The sequence below is a fragment of the Rattus norvegicus genome, chromosome 12 (genome assembly GCF_021556685.1).
Source record: "Rattus norvegicus strain SHRSP/BbbUtx chromosome 12, alternate assembly SHRSP_T2T, whole genome shotgun sequence".
Classification (NCBI taxonomy): Eukaryota; Metazoa; Chordata; class Mammalia; order Rodentia; family Muridae; genus Rattus; species Rattus norvegicus.
The window spans coordinates 1,316,482-1,336,092 of NC_141545.1; the positions used below are offsets into that span (position 1 = coordinate 1,316,482).

A 19,611-nucleotide genomic window follows, 5' to 3' on the forward strand; every position below is an offset into this window, starting at 1 on the left:
AAAATCTGCGCCGCTCCTTCCGGGAGCCTCCGTGCACCACGGTTTCAGATGACGTTTGGTGTTTTCCTCTGGCGCCTGGATGTGCACAGAGTGCAGTCTCTTCTGGTTTCCCAGGCGTGTCCGCCTCTCTGAAGGTTCAGCTCTCCCTCCCACGGGATTTGGGTGCAGAGAACTGTTTATCCCTTCTGTTTCCTTCAGGTTCCGGCAGTGTCTCAGGCGCAGGGGTCCTGCCGCTCCCGGGCCCTCCCCTACGGGAACCCAGAGGCCTTATACAGTTGCCTCTTGGGCCAGGGATGTGGGCAGGGGTGGGCAGTGTTGGTGGTCTCCTCCGCTCTGCAGCCTCAGGAGTGCCCACCTGATCAGGCGGTGAGGTCTCTCTCCCACGGGGTTTGGGAGCAGGGAGCTGCTGCGGTCCGGGATCCGCCGGTGTGGGACTTCCGGTAAACACAGGAAGTGCCCGGCCTTAGAGGAATTTTGCCTCTGTGTGTCCTGAGTTCACCAGGCAGGTTTCTTGCAGGGGAAACGTTGGTCCTACCTGCAGTTCCAAGGCTCAAGTTTGCTCGTGGGGTACTGCCTAAGTCCTCTCCGCTGTGGCAGCAACCGGGAAGATCTGCGCCGCTCTTTCCAGGAGCCTCCGTGCACCAGGGTTCCAGATGGCGTTCGGTGTTTTCCTCTGGCGCCTGGATGTGCACAGAGTGCAGTCTCTTCTGGTTTCCCAGGCGTGTCCGCCTCTCTGAAGGTTCAGCTCTCCCTCCCACGGGATTTGGGTGCAGAGAACTGTTTATCCGGTCTGTTTCCTTCAGGTTCCGGCAGTGTCTCAGGCGCAGGGGTCCTGCCGCTCCCGGGCCCTCCCCTACGGGAACCCAGAGGCCTTATACAGTTGCCTCTTGGGCCAGGGATGTGGGCAGGGGTGGGCAGTGTTGGTGGTCTCCTCCGCTCTGCAGCCTCAGGAGTGCCCCCCTGATCAGGCGGTGAGGTCTCTCTCCCACGGGGTTTGGGAGCAGAGAGCTGCTGCGGTCCGGGATCCGCCGGTGTGGGCTCTTATTTACATTTCGAGTGTTATTACCTTTCCCGGTTTCCGGGCAAACATCCCCCTAATCCCTCCCCCTCCCCTTCTTTATGGGTGTTCCCCTCCCGATCCTCCCTCCATTGCCGCCCTCCCCCCAACAATCTAGTTCACTGGGGGTTAAGTCTTAGCAGGACCCAGGGCTTCCCCTTCCTCTGGTGCTCTTACTAGGATATTCATTGCTACCTATGAGGTCAGAGTCCAGGGTCAGTCCATGTACAGTCTTTAGGTAGTGGCTTAGTCCCTGGAAGCTCTGGTTGCTTGGCATTGTTGTACATATGGGGTCTCGAGCCCCTTCAAGCTCTTCCAGTTCTTTCTCTGATTCCTTCAACGGGGGTCCTATTCTCAGTTCAGTGGTTTGCTGCTGCCATTCGCCTCTGTATTTGCTGTATTCTGGTTGTGTCTCTCAGGAGCGATCTACATCCAGCTCCTGTCGGCCTGCACTCCTTTGCTTCATCCATCTTGTCTAATTGGATTGCTGTGTATGTGTGGGCCACATGTGGGGCAGGCTCTGAATGGGTGTTCCTTCTGTGTATGTTATAATCTTTGCCTCTATATTCCCTGACATGGGTATTCTTGCTCCCCTTTTAAAGAAGGATTGAAGCATTCCCATTTTGATCATCCGTCTTGGGTTTCATTTGTTCTAGGCATCTAGGGTAATTCAAGCATTTGGGCTAGTAGCCATTTATCAATGAGTGCATACCATGTGTGTTTTTCTGTGATTAGGTTACCTCACTCAGGATGATATTTTCCAGTTCCCTTCATTTGCCTATGAATTTCATAAAGTCATTGTTTTTGATAGCTGAGTAATATTCCATTGTGTAGATGTACCACATTTTCTGTATCCATTCCTCTGCTGAAGGGCATCTGGGTTCTTTCCAGCTTCTGGCTATTACAAATAAGGCTGCTATGAACATAGTGGAGCACGTGGCTTTTTTATATGTTGGGGCATCTTTTGGGTATATGCCCAAGAGAGGTATAGCTGGATCCTCAGGCAGTTCAATGTCCAATTTTCTGAGGAACCTCCAGACTGATTTCCAGATTGGTTGTACCAGTCTGCAATCCACCAACAATGGAGGAGTGTTCCTCTTTCTCCACATCCTCGCCAGCATTTAGTGTCACCTCTGTTTTTGATCTTAGCCATTCTCACTGGAGTGAGGTGAAATCTCAGGGTTGTTTGGATTTGCATTTTCCTTATGACTAAAGATGTTGAACATTTCTTTAGGTGTTTCTCAGCCATTCGGCATTCCTCAGCTGTGAATTCTTTGTTTAGCTCTGAACCCCATTTTTAAAAGGGTTATTTGTCTCCCTGTGGTCTAACTTCTTGAGTTCTTTGTATATTTTGGATATAAGCCCTCTATCTGTTATAGGATTCATAAAGATCTCTTCCCAATCTGTTGGTTGCCGTTTTGTCCTAACCACAGTGTCCTTTGCCTTACACAAGCTTTGCAGTTTTATGAGATCCCATTTGTCGATTCTTGATCTTAGAGCATAAGCCATTGGTGTTTTGTTCAGGAAATTTTTTTCCATTTCCCATGTGTTCCAGACGCTTCCCTAGTTTTTCTTCTATTAGTTTGAGTGTGTCTGGTTTGATGTGGAGGTCCCTGATCCACTTGGATTTAAGCTTTGTACAGGGTGATAAGCATGGATCGATCTGCATTCTTCTACATGATGACCTCCAGTTGAACCAGCACCATTTGCTGAAAATGCTATCTTTTTTCCATTTGATGATTTTGGCTCCTTTGTCAAAAATCAAGTGCCCATAGGTGTGTGGGTTCATTTCTGGGTCTTCAATTCTGTTCCATTGGTCTATGTGTCTGTCTCTGTACCAATACCATGCAGTTTTTATCACTATTGCTCTGTAATACTGCTTGAGTTCAGGGATAGTGATTCCCCCTGAAGTCCTTTTATTGTTGAGGATAGTTTTAGCTATCCTGTTTTTTTTTAAAATAGAGAATAATTTTATTATGGATAAGAAAGAAAAATGTTCAGAGGCACATGGAAAATTTCAGAATATAGAAAACAGAAACAGGCTTGACCAAGTCTGGGAAAAGACAAGGAAGACTATCAGAAGAGAGAATGGAGATAGCTTGGTCACGGAAAAGGACTCACAAAGAGAAGAAGGGGGTTCTAGCACATGTTAGGAGTTAGTATAATGAAGAAGGGGATGAGGATGTTGGAAAAGGTCTGTAACCTAGATGTGGGTTTTTAAATTTATACCAAGTATGATTACCCCCTTCAAGAATAAAGAAGGTCAGAATGGAAATTGATATCCTTATATGAACAAGTCAATGGAGAGCCTTATGTCCCTTTTGCCACAGTAAGGGGAAATGTCTACCTTTGCTAGACAAGACCAATTTCACAATTTTTTTTAATGAATTCTTGTATTTTTTCATTTTTCCTTTTGTTGTTCTTGTTGTTGTTTTGTTTGTAACTATCAGGAATCTTTCTTTCTTGTATCTTGAGCTGGACCAAGCCTGACAATTCTGAGACTCTCCCAGAGACCTAACTGGTTTAAATCAAGTAACCTGATTATTTTCAGCACATCTACAATGTTAGCTCACAAAGGTTTAGTTATAGCATTTTCTCAGAGTATCATATCTGATATGTGACATAATGTATATGTACATTAGGATTTATCAAAGTTTCAAAAAAATCAGTTATAAAGTAGCAATGCAATAATTTTATTGGAGGGTATTACTACAAGTTTAGGAACTGCATTCAAGTGCTGTAGCATTTAGAGTTTGAGAACCATTGCTCTATATCCTACCAACTACACTTCTTCAAACTATTCCCATGATACTTCTGAAAAGGGTCCCACTTCTGAAAAGATCCTACTTCTTCAATACATTCCCAGTAGTTCCCTTCATCCATGACATAGTTTCTGTTACATTTTAAAGCTGTCTATAGCTCAACAGAATCATGCTTGGAAAACTGAGTCTGCATTTTAACACCGTTCACCCTTTGAAATCCAGTATGAACATTGTTTTTTAACTTATCCACTGAACACTTGTTCTCTAGGTGGAGCTCTGCATCAGGAGAATTGTTTTTTTTTGAATATGGACACGACTAAGGAGGAAGATGTAGGACAAGAAAATCGAACCGTGGTTTACCAAGGTGCTGTGGTTATCCAAAGAGGGTGGAAAAGAAAGAAACGTTATCTGACCTTGTTCGATGACATTTTGGTGGTATCCAGTAAACTATAAGTATACGCATCATGCTTTCCTTACTATAAGAGGCTACTCAGTGGAAAGCCCTTAAGGTACAAAACTGTTTATAAATTCCTTTATTTTTGAGATTATAATTACTTTACATTCTCCTTCTTTTTCCTCGTCCATGTCCTTCCACATCCTTCCATATACCCCTCCTTGTTCTCTTTTAAAATCATGGCTTTCTGGTTTTATTTTTTGTTACTCATTCTTACACATTATTTTATATGTAAGCTAACATAAGATACACATATATAATAGATATGCATGGATACATATATATGTACAGCTTCTAAGTACTTAAATATAACCTACTCAGTCAGTATAATATTGCTTGTATTTGTTTTTTCAGGAATGTGTATTTGGTATTAGATAGGCAATCTAATTGACAATCCTAGGGGAGATTTCTCTTACTCTCAAGTTTCCTTAGTGGCATATACTTCTTTGAGTAGGGTTGACGCTTACTGGACTACTCCTATATATTTCTCAATTTGTTTTGACACATTCTTTGGGCACATTTAAAAAATTAATTAAAGTACTACTCTGCTGTTTGAGTCTGGTGAAAGATTAGTGACATGCTACCAAGGAGACAGTTATGCAGGCATGTGCCCACATTTCTAGCATTTTTTAAAAACTAACTTAGGAGTATTACAACTGGTAATGAGAGCCCTGTGAACTATATAGTGACACATTTCTCTAAATAAAATATTAAACTCCTGATAAGCAGGAGCCTTCTTGCTTGGTGTTTACAAATAGATTACAGAAGCAAGATTTTTGGTCGTAAGGGGCTACACATGTAAGCCTCCTGACCTCATAGCTTCCAGATTAGCATGAAGAGACAGGAAGCAGCTTCTATCTCTCCACTATCAAGGGAAACTGCTGGCACTAAGTCTTGCTTGGTGATTCTGCAGACACTACAGAAAACTGTTGTGATTGAATGAAACGGTTTACTTGGTTATATTAGAATTTATGGCCATAGAGATGTTTTCTGGGAGCACATCATATATAATCTCCACTACTTATGATCACAGCCTTCTAGAATATGTGATGCTGGTATTGATACTATCAAGTAAATATCTTAAGTGGTGTTCTCATAAGTACATAAATTTATCAGACAAACATCAGTAAAATAGTCTATTCCGTTTTGGGGGTGGCAGGGGTTAAATTTTCTGATCATCAGTGAATTATTTTCCAGAAGATCCATTTCACAGATTGTGAGAAAAATAAAATATTCAGGTGAGAGTTCTTCTATACATTATAAATATACCAACTGGGTACGTTTTTCTGGCAACCCTGATCAGTCATGTAAGCTCCTTCACAGAAAATGGTAATTATTGTCTGAGGCAGGCTGAATATAAAAGAATGGACTGGGTGTCTGTCAATCTGTCCATCTTTCTTGTTTTTTTTTTTTTTTTGGTACAGAGCTCCCTTTCTTTCCACAGTGGGAAATCTTCACATTTTATTTTAAAAGATAGTAATCAACTCATCAGAAATGTAAAAAGAAATAAACTGATCATTTGCCATATAAGTGTAGTTGATGGAAGGAAGTAAACTTAACTTTGTGTTGAGAATAAAGGAAACAGAAATGGTTGGTTTCTTAAAGGCAGTACATATGGTCCCTTCTGTCATGTTGCAATTGTAATTAAAACTATTTTTAGATTCTCATTCACATTATGGAAAGAAGTTTATCAAGTTTATAAGAAGTGATTATTGTTATTTCCATTTTCAAGGAAGATTATCTCTTATCAGACATTGGAATTAGAGGTTTCAGGTTCAAGCATTTCTTGGGAATTTTGAGAGATATGTGTGTGTGTTTGTGTGTGTGTGTGTGTGTATGTTTAAATGGTGAATATAAAATGTAAATATAAACATCTCATTATTGAGACGTGTGTATGTATATCTTGAAGTACATGTTGCATGATGGCTTGTATTTTAACTATAGTATGTTACATTAGATTATCTGAGGAATCTTTCTTTGTAGTTCAATTAGTCTTCCCATGTTTTGAATATTAAAGGTTTATATAAAGGATTTTTGAACCACGATTTATTCTTGTGATATTCTGTCCCCTGAATTTGAGAGGGAGTCATTATCCTCAGTTATCTAGCCACATATTAGTTCACGAGTATCTGAAGGAAAGTTCAATACCTAAGTTTACACAGCAAATGCACCATCCATCACTAAAAAAATACAAAAAAAATCATGAGTGTGGGGAGATCTGTCAGGAGATAGAATGGAAGGAGGAAGTGACAAAAATAATCATCAAATGCATTGTATTTTAATGTAGAATTCTCGAAGAGCAAATTACTCAGAAAAAGAATGACAAAAGGAGAAAATTTATGCTTCAAAGATTATTGTTTCTTAAAAACACTTCTAATAATACCAGAATGCTTGATAGGAAGACATTATTCTAATTATTTGGCTAAATTAAAGGAAAAAAGGATCGCCTTTTTGGTTACTTGTGTGATATATAATTTGCGGGTTTTCTACAGGAGCTACTGGAATGAGGTTATTGAATATTTTAGTACAGGGAGGTAGACAACAGAAAATTTTACTAAGTCAAACAATATTTTTGTTTATATTCTGGAAAGATTTTTCCATGTAATGAATTAAAATAAAAAATCTTGAAATAATTTCCTTTGTGTATTATGGGAAAAAAACAAAGCAAAATAGTTACTCCTTAACTAAATCCAGGTAAGAAATATTGATACAGGTGGCTTTCTGTAAGTGCCGCTGTGCTTAGTTTTAGCAATGGATGTGTCTTTTTTTGCTCTGGGGCAGGAAGAACTTGGTTTTACCACAACACCAACTACAATGCAAATTAAACTAACAGATATTTGATTATCTTTATAGAAATAAGAAATTTAAGATAAAACATGTCATTTTACCACAACACAAACTACAATGCAAATTAAACTAACAGATATTTGATTCTCTTTATAGAAATAAGAAATTTAAGATAAAACATGTCATTCCATTGGCTTACCTGTGGATTGGTGATGAAGTGGATGCATTCAGGTCAGACAACATTGTTGCTTCCAAGTCCATTTACCTATACTGGCCGATGGGACATATTGTTGCCACCTTTTGGTAAGACCTAGAGTTCAGACCTGTGATCACAAGATGATAACTTCAGAAATTGTGGGTCAAATTAATAGAGTGTAATTCACTTCCCAGTGAATGAGTATATTCATTCTAATATTCTCCAATTAGAAAACAATAATCAGGCTCTGGCTATTGGTGATCATTGAAGAGTGTGTATCTATCTAGTAACTCCTTTCACCAAATACTTTCATTACCCAACATGTTTGCAAAAATAGAGTCAATTTTAGTCTGATTGTATACAGGATGCCAACTCAACTTTCCCCCTTATATGATGATCCTAGATTTTCTATACTTTTCATTATATCCATTTCCACATGTAGGTAGGTGCTTTATGGTTTTTTGTTTTGTTTTTGTTTTTTGTTTTGTTGTTTGTTTGGGTTTTTCTGTTCTCCTTATATCTTTATTTGTTCAGGTTAGAGATTGCAGTTTAATTTCTGCTTGTCATTTCCTTAAGATCTACAAATTCTGCTCCCATATTTGTCCAGAATCTATCACCGTCTCCCACCAGGAAAGAGAGCATTCTTCTTCAAAAGAAGGGAGGGCAAGGACAGGCAGTTCCCCAGAAAGCAAGAGCTGGTAACTCCCCACAAGGGAGAGGGCATGAGGACTAGCTTGACGGTTCTACTCCAAGTAAAACCCAGATAAACAATGGCAAAGGCAGGATGCTGGGGTATTCTCAAGTTGTCCCCACTTCCTCTTTAGCATTCTAGGGTTTGGAAACCTGCAGGATATACAGAACCAGTACAGCACTGAACAGAATCTGATGGCAGCATGAAGAAGCCAAGAAAGGCGCTGCATGGCAGTCCTCAGGCCTCCTTGACTCCGACACAACAGGTTCTGTGTCCAGGTGTGCCTCCATGATCACACAGGTTATGCAGAAGGTTGCTAAGCATCGAAAGGAGAGTCATTTAGGTCACTGGACTGCAGAACAAGGTTCCCAAGAACAATATGACTAAAATACAAGGACCTGTAGTGCTCAAGCAGGTCCTAAGGGGCGGACCCCAAGGTCTGCAAGCTGTCTTGGACATCAGTGCTATCTTTGCCATCACTGCCACTGTCATCTCCAACCAGGTTCTCCTGCTGATAGGCCTCTTCGGAACCAGGAAGTGTGCTACCCTGATTCTCCTTGGAACCGAAAACCACATACCTGCCTTTCTCCAGCACCAGCTGCCATCCGTGAGAGATCTCGCTTCAGAGCATACGCATCTTCGCCATCTGCATAGTACTTGGGCTCCACCTCACTAACCTGCAAGTTCAGGGTGTTGGAACAGAGGTGCAAGGCTGCTCGGTTGCTCTTCCTGGCATGCAGGGAGACATACTTTGCACTGAAATTCTCTATCATGGCCTGGGAGGCCTGGTCCATTAGCTTCTTGGCCAGGCCTAAGCTTAGGTGGCAGCGCTTCACAGCCAGTGGGGTGATGTGTCCATGAGGGACGTTATCAGGATCCTCTTCCATTTTGGCCAGAACATAACCCACAATCTTCCCAACCTCATCCTCAGCAATGTAGGAGAGCTGGGCCACGAGAGGCCATGATAATAGTATTTCATGTGATTGTTCTCGGGCAGGCAGAGGAGGTTGCACTGTTGTATGTTTATCAGGTCATAAGGCCGAGCCCAGCAGATGCTCATATTGGCGGCAGAAAAGCCTATCAGACTCGGGAAAATCAGAGAGGATGCCACAGAGCACAAGCGACACCAGCACCATTTGCTTTAAGACACCTGGGTTATCCAAACGGAACTCATACAAGATGAGGAAGATTTCTCACTATCTTCCATTTCGTTTCGGCGATGCTGTACAGAACTTTGTATATCTTCATGCAAGTGGGGTCCTAGTCGTGTCCGAAGTAAATGACGACCACGCAGTCCTCGTCTGAAAGGATTGGCTGGTCTAACTGCCAGCCATTGTGTAGATGCAGAAGCATGTACAACATCTTGAACGCGCTTGCGAAGCATGACCTCGCGAGCTATCTCTAACCTCGTGTGAGCCCACAGGGCCGGACCAACGGACCCTCCACCCAGCATCAGCGTGCTTTATGTTTTGATCTGTGATGTTCAAGACTCCACAAGATCCATGGGGCAGGACAGAGGTGCATTGTCCTAGAAGAATGTGGACAGGACAAGATCTTATTTATCCTAGACATTCTTCTTCCCAAAATGATCTGATTTTTATCTGTGTCTTAAAAGTACAAAGATCTATCTCTTCCCAATAATATTGTGTAGCATAATTAAATTTGAAAAATACTTTATATACTCGCACATTTTCTTAAAAATTAGTATTTAGTTGAATGATGAAAAGTTACTCATGCAATACCCAATTATTTGAATGTCTCTGTAGCAGAATATCACTGATTTTTATAATCAATTAAAAAGGACTGGTGTCATTACACCATCAGAGTCAGGTATAATTTTCAGAGTTCAGGAAAATTTCAAATTTGCATTCTAATCGTTCATAAGAAGATGTGCTCATGGCATATAGATATTATATTGAGTTTAGTTGATGGAATCACAGGGATTGTGTGGCATGTGCCTTCTTCTCTAATCAAACATACACCAAAATTCAAATTTTTTTCCACATGAAAAGTTCATGCATACCCCAAATTTGAGCTCTTTTCATTCTTCTATCCAAATTCTTAGTGTCATCACACAGTTGACTCAAATAACACAAACACAAGTTTTATGAGCATTCTAGGCTCTGTGACTTTGCTCTTTACAAGGAAAAGCATTTGTCATAGACTCTGACAAAAGAGAAAATCACCTTTTGTTCTCTTAATGTTTTCTATTCCTCTGGTCAAATCTCAAAAGATTGTTATTTAATGCTTATGGTTTCTCTCTTATCAAATATGAGAAATATTATATTTAGGGATGGTAAAGTGTCACATGACAGCATGGCAGTACAAAAATTAGGTCATTTAGAGGTAGAATCATGTAGAGGCTGCCAAATATACCTATACCATAATTGATGGCCACAGACGTAAGATATTTTTATGCATAATAACCTTAAAAATCTTACCATTTATCATGACTCTAATAGTTTTCAATTTCACAGTTCCATGGAACAGACCATTTGGTGGTATTCCTTTCTACAAAGGTATTTTACTTTTGTTAATATTTTAATTCCTTGGTGATATAGGAATGGTAGTATGTGCTTCGATATATATATACATATATACATATATATATATATATATGTATATATATATTTGATATTCTGTCTCGAAATCAGTTGTTAATTAGATGGTCAATGGAAAATTCTTTGCATTCTCCTGTCCATTCCTTATTTTATTTAATTTGGTGGAAGTTCTGCATTTATTATTTCCTCTTTGTATTAGAGTAAACAGTACTCTCAAGTCTTATTTTAAGTTCCACTAAGTAGATGTCACTCTATCATACACTCCAACCATCTGCTGCTTCCTCCTTTGAGGTCAAGCAAATTTCTATCCTTCTGTCTGTTTCAGGCACATCATTTTGAGGACTGGCTATACTACTTAGGTCAATGTGTTATTACCTGACTATATCTGTTTCTGAAACATTTTTGAGTATTCACCAGTCAAATAATGAATATTGCTGAACTTATTTTCTTATATTGAAAGCTAAGATGATCCTGAAAAAATATTAACAGCGATTAGCTTGAAATAAGTTCCTAATTAATCTTGCTGTATTGTATATTTTTGTTGCATTTCACAGATCCATTCGTGAAGCCAAGAAACCCAACAAAATGGAACTTCCCGTGCGGATATTCACTGAGGATATTGCATGCTGTGACACTGTATGTGAATACAAAACCAAAATAATATTCCATGTTCATGACTAGGAGAGAGACAGTTTGTAAAGTAATGGAAGATGAAGACATAAGAAGAGCATGGATGGGGAGAACGGGACAGAGGGAGAGAGGGACAGAGGGACAGAGAGACCGAGGGAGAGAATTTAGACAGTATTGTGTGGAACTAATTAAATTATTTTACATTAAATTATATTACATTATATCTGTAGTCAATGCAGACATAGGACTCTCATATGTGATGTGTAGAGAGCAACATGAAACAAGACTGATTCACGTACTAGAGATCCAAAAAGAGGAAATATTTTTTGTTATATCACTGAAAATTGAGCCAAATATTTCCAACAGCATATATTTCCAAGTGAAGTATTATTAGTAGAATTAAACTGCCCCTTCCTGAGTCCTTATTGCTTATATATAGATTTGTGTGTTGTTTCCACTATTCTTATTCATTTTAAAATATTTATGTCTAATAAACAATTTTTATTATATAATATTATCATAAAGCATTACATTTTCTCTCCATACCTAAGTTTTCAATGATATATTAGCTCTTTATCTCCATTCTGTGCTCTTTCTCTAAGTCTCTTACTATGCATCCTTATACCTTCCTCTGAGTACCAGCTACAAAGTTATGGCTTTCATCCTCATGTTTATTTGAATAATCTAGTCATGAGGGTATCTTTGTATGTGTCTTCTGTTCAGAAATTACCTTTATAAATTTAAAAGTGGTATGTGTGTGTGTGTGTGTGTGTGTGTGTGTGTGTATGTGTGCATGTTCATCTTTGTGTATGGTGTTTAGGATAAAACTCACAACCTCACAATACTGTACAGTAGTTCTATCATTGAGGTAAACATAAATATCTATTGAATAATTGTCTATTTTTCTCAGGCTTATATTATTGTCCACTTTCCAGTATTGGGTTTAGTGCAGATCAAAAATGTAACTACTATGTAACATGTAGAGCATTGAAGACATTTCCTGCTGTAAAGCAGAATAGACTGTGACTCAGGGATCACCACCTCTCTGCCTTTCATAAATACTAATGGGTACAAAATGGACCTAGAGTCAGTGTTCTAACATGTCACTGTGGACACTGCACTAGACTTACAAAGGGGAATATAATGAAGATATTTTAGATCACCAAGCAATTTCTTACTCATACCAGGTCCACATTACACAAAACAGTAACTAAAAATAGTACAAAATAGATTTTATACTATTATATATCTATATAATTGATATGTAAAAAATATATAAATTTTTTATTAGTTTTCTTTGATTTTTTTGCTTATACTTTAGCCTTTTATCATTTGAAAATTCTTTGAATCATCAATGTATTTCATTACAATTAAGATAAACCTGTAAAGTTTTTCTATGGATATATTAGGAAAATGTTTTAATCCTATTTTTATATTAGGATTTTTCCGCCTAAATTTTTTTCCTTTACTCTTAAGATTGAATGTAGATCTCTCAGACACTGCTTATATTTTAAAATAGATAGATGCAGATGATTTTAGAATTATCTTTATTTGATAATTTCATGTAAGTATAGAAATGCCAAATCACCTGAACAATCACAAGATATCCCCAAACCTTTCCCTGTATTCATGTTCTTTCCTTTTCTTGACTTTAATAATTAACAATGTATAAAATATTGACTTTTGGTCTTAGCATTGTATAGAAAACAACTGCACTGTCCTCATGAGTCAATGCTTATGCCATGGCTGGGGGACAGCATTTTACTACATGCCTCCATGATTTTAGTAATCTGTTTTAAAATTCATACCTTGGTAGTAATAGTATCACCTCACTGTTGCACATTTAGTCTATTAATATGTAATTTCAATATTTACAGTTATTATTTCTATCTGAAGATATAGGCAAATATATTTACATTAAAAGGTTTTTGTCTTTGAACAATTAAAACATTTTATTCCTCATAGAAGGAGCATGTGAACTATTCTAAGGTTGATCTTCTCTCTTAAGAATTGTTTACATTTCTGTGGTTCATCATGAGTCAAGAAATATTTTAGCATATATAATAAAACTACTAGTTCTATTTTAGTTTTCATGCATTAAAAATGTTATTTGTAGAAATATTTTATTTAAAAAGTCTCTTTGTCTTGAAATCTGTATTACAAACAAAATCACCATCAGAAAGAGATGTACACATCTCTGCAGATATTAATTAGACATTAATATGTTTCTATTGCTCTGAAAACAAAATATTTTAAAATAATGTGAATTAAAGTCCCATGTGAATTATTACTCTATCTCATGTGCGGAATTCTTTATAATAAAACTTTGTTGTCTTAAAATTATGCCAATGTTTTCAGACATTCATCAAAATATCATAAGCTTTACTTTTCTTTAAATGTTCTATGCTTACCGTGTGTGTGTGTGTGTGTGTGTGTGTGTGTGTGTGTGTGTGTGTTCCTATGAGTATGTGGTTTATGAATATATGTACATATTTCAATGTGCCATATTGGTGTAAGAAGGAAACTTGCAGGTGATTATTTCCTTCTGGGACGTATGGTTTCTGATCCCTGATCTATATTTTCACCCATAGGTGATTAATTTTACATTCTGAACAAAACCTTAAATTTGTTCCTTTCTTGTTACATTCCAACCACAAGATCACAGCTGGTTTTTTTCATATTCTAAGATGCTTTTGCATAATTGTTAGCCTCTGCATAAAAAGATACAAAGTCAGTTAGTGTAAGTTGTCCTTTTTATAAAATTCTACTAAGCTGACATGTAACATTGGGGTCTTGGATAAATCATCAGAAGCACTCAAACATATGCACAAACACACACACACACATACACACACATAGGCACACACACATGCAAACGCACCACAGACACAGACACACTCACTCATATTACTTTCAAAGTAATAGATTATGCATAGCAGTTGATTAATAAAAAGTAAAAATTAAAAAATAATGAATGAACTCTTTGTAAAAGAGATGGCTTGTGAAGTGGTTTTCTTAGGTTTGGGTTCAAGGTTGTTATGGATAGGGAGAGAGCACATGTGCTGTGTTTCTTGTTTCTCATTTAAGGGACTGTTTCTTAGATACTTACAATCCTCATCAAAGATAACTGATAATATAGATACTAACTTCATGAAAATATACTTATCTGCTCACTGTCTGGTTATTTATTAGATTTCTAGTACATCAGTGGTTTCTTGTCCGATTACTATGCTTTGATTTCATGCTATATTCTTGCTGCTGTCTTCCTAGGTCTCTGGAGCAGATTCTAAATGTGAGAGGCAGTAGAGAGCTAATACTACAAGTACCTTGTTTTTTCCTGGGAGTGTTAAGAAATGGCGTCTTGTTTCTAAAATATTCATTTTGGATCCCTAGATCTATCACCATAAAAGAATTCAACACTCTAGATCTGTATGCCATCTAAGTATTTACAAACCCTGATATGATAAGAGTGCTCACTAATTTTAATTTTTATAAAAATAATTGTGCTGCTTCCCAACCTCATTTTCCTAGAACTGTGCATATGAAGCACATGGGAGTAAGGCTGTAATGATGGAAGTCCAGATGGAGAGGAAGCAAACGTCTCTGCTCTCTTTTTAAGTGTCCTCCCTGACTACGTTCTGCCATAATGAAAGAGAAATCAGGATGCTGAGCTCTAGCACCCATGGCTTCTCAGTCACCCTTTATCATACACAACCTGTTACAGTTATGTTTGATTTTTCAGTACCCAAGAACTAAATTCTAAGATAAATATGTTAGACTTAGTGACTTCCAGACTTAGCCTATGGGAAGAAAATGAGTTATACATTAGAGGAGTTGTTATAGATTATAAATTGTAAATAATGAGTAGATCATATTAATTTTGTATTCATCAGCTTTCAGGTTATTTTATAGCATTTTTCTCTCTGTGCATTCTATAGCCTCTGTATGTAACAGCAAAAAACTTTGATGTGGTGAATGACATAATCAGCAAGTTACTACCAATGATAAGAAAGCATGTAAGTTACTTTCAATCTATTTTGAGTTAAAATTAAATTTTGCTTTTGAGATTCACATATGTGGAAATGTGTAAATACAGATGAAATTTGATCATGATACATTTACAAATCATATTTTACAAATGCCTCCTTTTTAATCAGAAGTTATTGAAGACATAGTAATAGTCCTTTGAGTGACATTTTTTCTTGAATTCATGTCTAGTTTTATATGAAATGAAAGTCAGAGCCCAATGGTTTGAGCTGTATGTGTAGTTTCACTATATAATACATATCCACTGTAATAAATTGTGATTAATTTGTCATATGCTCACACCTAATTTAAAGGGTGCCAATGTTAGAGGGAATATTTTCTTTCTTTCTTTCTTTTTTTAATTAGACTATACTGCCTATTTGGTATGTAATTCTGTAGTCTTCCCCATTTCTTCTTGTATTTATTTCTCTTGTGTGAATGTGTAAGTGTACATGTTCCAGTGTATTTATTTTTAACTTTTAATAAATCTTTAATAAATGAGTCTACATTTCTATGTCTTTTCTGCATACATATCTGTGTATATATTGTCTTTCTATTTTTAAATATGCATGTGTATGTCTTTGTAACTGTGTGTGTGTTTCTCTATGTTTATGCATCCCTGTCTATTGCTTTCTGTGAGTTTGTACAATGATAATCCACATGTCAGTCTGTCTCTCTGACTTTATGCCCCTCTACCTCTGTCTGCCTCTCTCTCTCACTCTCTTTCTGTTTCATTATCACCCTCTCCATGTATGTTGGGGTGTAAATGGGTATTTGGTGGTGTGTCTGCTTGAGTGCTTCTTGTCTGCTAGTTTAACACTTAAAAACTCTATGGGACAATATCATTGGTTTTAAATAGGAGTCTACAAGAAAATAAAATCAATAATAATTCCAGTTAGAGCCATTCCTGGAGGGTGCTCAATATTTCAACAGAATGTTCTATTTAGATGATTATTTCAAATGGATCCAAAACACTGTGTGCAGTAATTATGTTCTAGAACTTCTTTTTAGCATGAGGCCTATTTTCCCGGATAGACACATGTCCTTTATCTCCACAGACTGGACATCTCTCAATGAAAGCCAAAGGCTGTTTTCACTTCTAGGTACCCTCAAAGAGTCTCTGTTTTTGAATCTTGTGTTCACTGTTGTCAAAGTTATCATATCTTTTGAATGTTAACTTTGCTAAACTCATCATAGCCACCATGAGTATATGCCTCTGTGGACACTAGGTTCTGTGCTCATGTTAAGTCGAAATTCAAAATACCACACACAGTCTGCACAGATGTAAGAAATTTCATAATACTATTTGTCTCGGTTAGTGGTAATGGCTGAATGCAACTTCTTATTTTATTGTGCATCAGTAGATCAAGGTTCCCTCCAAGAGGAAAGGCAAGTACCCAAAGATTTTCTCCTGAAATCAGTCCTGTTTTCTCAAATCTGTGGTCAGAAGAAGTATCATTAGTACTGGTTTAAATAATTTCCCTGCTAAAGAGCTAGAAATTGTAAGTAAAGGAAATTGCTAGACTCTTCAAGACTCTGATGTCAGTTTATTTGTGGTGGTTGGTTCTTTTTGCCTCCCAGAACATTGAAGATTACCAACTGTGGTTCTGTCCTGGCCCTGGGAAAGCTCCAAGAGTACTCCAAGGTAATAACAGGAAAATCTAAGGAGGGAATAGCTGAGTTTGGTGAATCCTCACTATTTTCATTATTTAGTATTAAACTTGAATAAACACTAAAGCAAAATGACTTAAGTATAATTTCATTCATTTAAATCATAATTAATTACTAATATAACATTCAGAAACAATTTAATACCTCATAAGCAACAGCCTTAGAATGATAGGAATTTTTCTGTGCTTTCTGTTTCAGAAACAGAATTTTCCTGATAAGGCAAACAAAACAAAACTCTAGACATATTGTTTTTGGAGAAAACAACTTAAGAAAGTCATTTGGTGATCATTACAGAAACTCTTCCTAGCTATCTATCTCAAGGGTTTCCATCACTCACATAGTAGCTCACAACCGTCTATAACTCCGGTTTCAGGGGATCTAATTCCCACATCTGACCTGCACAGACACCAAGTTTAACATGGTGATCAGGTATATATGTGAGCGAAAGACTTACACAGAGAAACAAGTTTAAATCTAAAATGTAAAATCTTCACTTTTTTATTTATTCCAAATTATGTAGATTGTTTTGTAATGAATAGTAGAAATATAGCCCTTTCTCCAAATCCATGTAAAATATTCAGTTCACATCTCCTATGACCAATAATTTTGCAACTGAATATGAAATCATATTCTGATTTCTGGAGACAACCTGACTTAATTACAGCTATTCTGTTGTTGCCTTCTTTTATTTCTCACCGGATTATTACCAAATAAATAATACTAATAAAATTAACAGAAAAGTTTGAATAAGAACTAAAAATTTGAGATCACAAAGTATCTGGCAAAGCTGATCTTTTAAAAGCTACTGAAAATTTGAAGCTCTAACCCATAAAGTTGACCTTCATACCAGTGACATAACTCTCTGCAGATTTAAGGGCACACTCTCCCACTAATGCCAGATAAGAAAACATTCTCATACATATGTGCCTGTGGCCTCTGAACAGCCCATGTATGCTCTTTAGTTGGTGGCTCAGTCTCTGATAGCTCCAAGGGGTCCAGGTTGATATTGCTGGTTTTTTCTATGATGTTTCCAATCCTTCCAGTTCTTTCAATTCTCCCAACTTTTCCACAGGGCTTGTTGACCTCAGTCTAATGGTTAGATGTAATATGTATATCTGTTTTAGTCAGCTGCTTGCAGGACCTCTCAGAGGACAGCCATGCTAGGCTACTGGCTGCAAGCACAACATTGCATCAGTAATAATAGTTGGGATTGGTACCTAATAATGGGAAGGATCCCAAGTTGAGCCTGTCACTGACTGGTCACTGGTTCAGACTCTAATTCCATTTTTGTCCTGCATTTCTTTTAGACAGGAGCAATTTGAGGTTGAAAGTTTTGTAGGTGTGTTAGTGTCCCTATCCATCCACAGGTGTCCTGTCTGATTTAAAAAGGTGGTCTCTTCAAATTTTACATCTGTGTGATTTTGCGTTTGGGGAAAATTTCCTACCTTGACTCTTGGGAGCACCCCTATCCAATGTCTCTGGGATATTCTAGAGGTTCCCACCAACCCCGAGTGCTGTATATTTCCATTTGTTCTCTTGGGTCCCTTGTCCTCTCTCATGTCTCTCCCATACCGGATCCTGACCTGTTCTCTTCTCATTCCACTCTCACACATATCTCTCCTTCCCTCTGCCTCCCATAGTTATTTATTTCCCTTTGCTAAGTGGGATTGAAGCATCCTTACTTAGGCTTTCCTTATGGTTTAAATTTTAGTGTCATGGATATTCTATATATTTTGTGTAGTGTCACTGATTAATGAATATATACCATTCATGTCCTTTGGAGTCTGGGTTAGCTCACTCAGAATATTTTCTAGATCCATGCAATTGCCTGCAAATTTAACGATGTCCTTTATTTTTAGTAGCTGAATAGTATTCCATTGTATAAATAAACCATATTTTCTGAATCCATTCTTTGGTTGAAGAACATCAGGGTTGCTTATTACAAATAAGGCTATTAACATAGTGGAGCTTGCATCTTTGTGGTACTGTAGAGCATCTTTTGGCTATATGCTGAGGACCTGTATATCAGCATCTTCAGGTACAACTATTTCCTGTTTGCTGAGGAACAGCCAGAGTGGTTTCCAGAGTGGTGGTAGTTTGCCACCCCACCAGCAATGGAGGAGCATTCTCGTTTCTCTACAATCTCACCAGCAAATTCTGTAGTTCTGTTTCTATTTTGAGAATAGTTTAAGGAGTTTTGGTATTAGCTCTTATTTGAAAGTCTGGTAGAAATATGGACTGAATTATGCATCGTGCCCTAGTCTTTTTGTTACTGTTATTGTTGTTGGTTGTTTTTAATGAATTCTTCTACTTCCTTAGGGGTTATGGGACTGTTTAGTTTATCTGATCTTGATTTAACTTTGGTATGTGGTATCTGTGTAGAAAATCATCCATTTCATATAGATTTTCAAGCTTTGTCAAGCATAGTCTTTTGTAGTAAAACCTGATGATTTTTTTTAATTTCTTCAATTTCCATTATGTCTCCCTTTTCATTTCTGATTTTGTTAATTTGCATACTATTTCTGAGACTTTTAGTTAGTTTAGGTTTATGCATCTTGTTGATTTTCTCAAAGAACAGGATCTTGGTTTTATGGATTCTGTTTCTAATTGATTTCAGACTTAATATTATTTCCTGTTGTCTGCTTCTCTTTAGTGTGTGTTCTAATTTTTGATCTAGATTTTCATTGTGCTTTTAAGTTGCTAGTATAGGATATGACAATTATCTTTGTGAAGACAATTAGTGCTCATATTTTATTTTATGTATGCAGTGTGAAAT

At 37.5% G+C, this 19,611-nt stretch overlaps 2 pseudogenes; both read right to left on the reverse strand.

The window, feature by feature from the left end:
• Nucleotides 1-8,358: 8,358 nt before the first annotated feature.
• LOC134481234 (N-alpha-acetyltransferase 11-like) lies at nucleotides 8,359-9,052 on the reverse strand (annotated as a pseudogene).
• A 42-nt stretch (nucleotides 9,053-9,094) lies between these two features.
• LOC134481237 (thioredoxin-like protein 4A) lies at nucleotides 9,095-9,309 on the reverse strand (annotated as a pseudogene).
• Nucleotides 9,310-19,611: the final 10,302 nt, after the last annotated feature.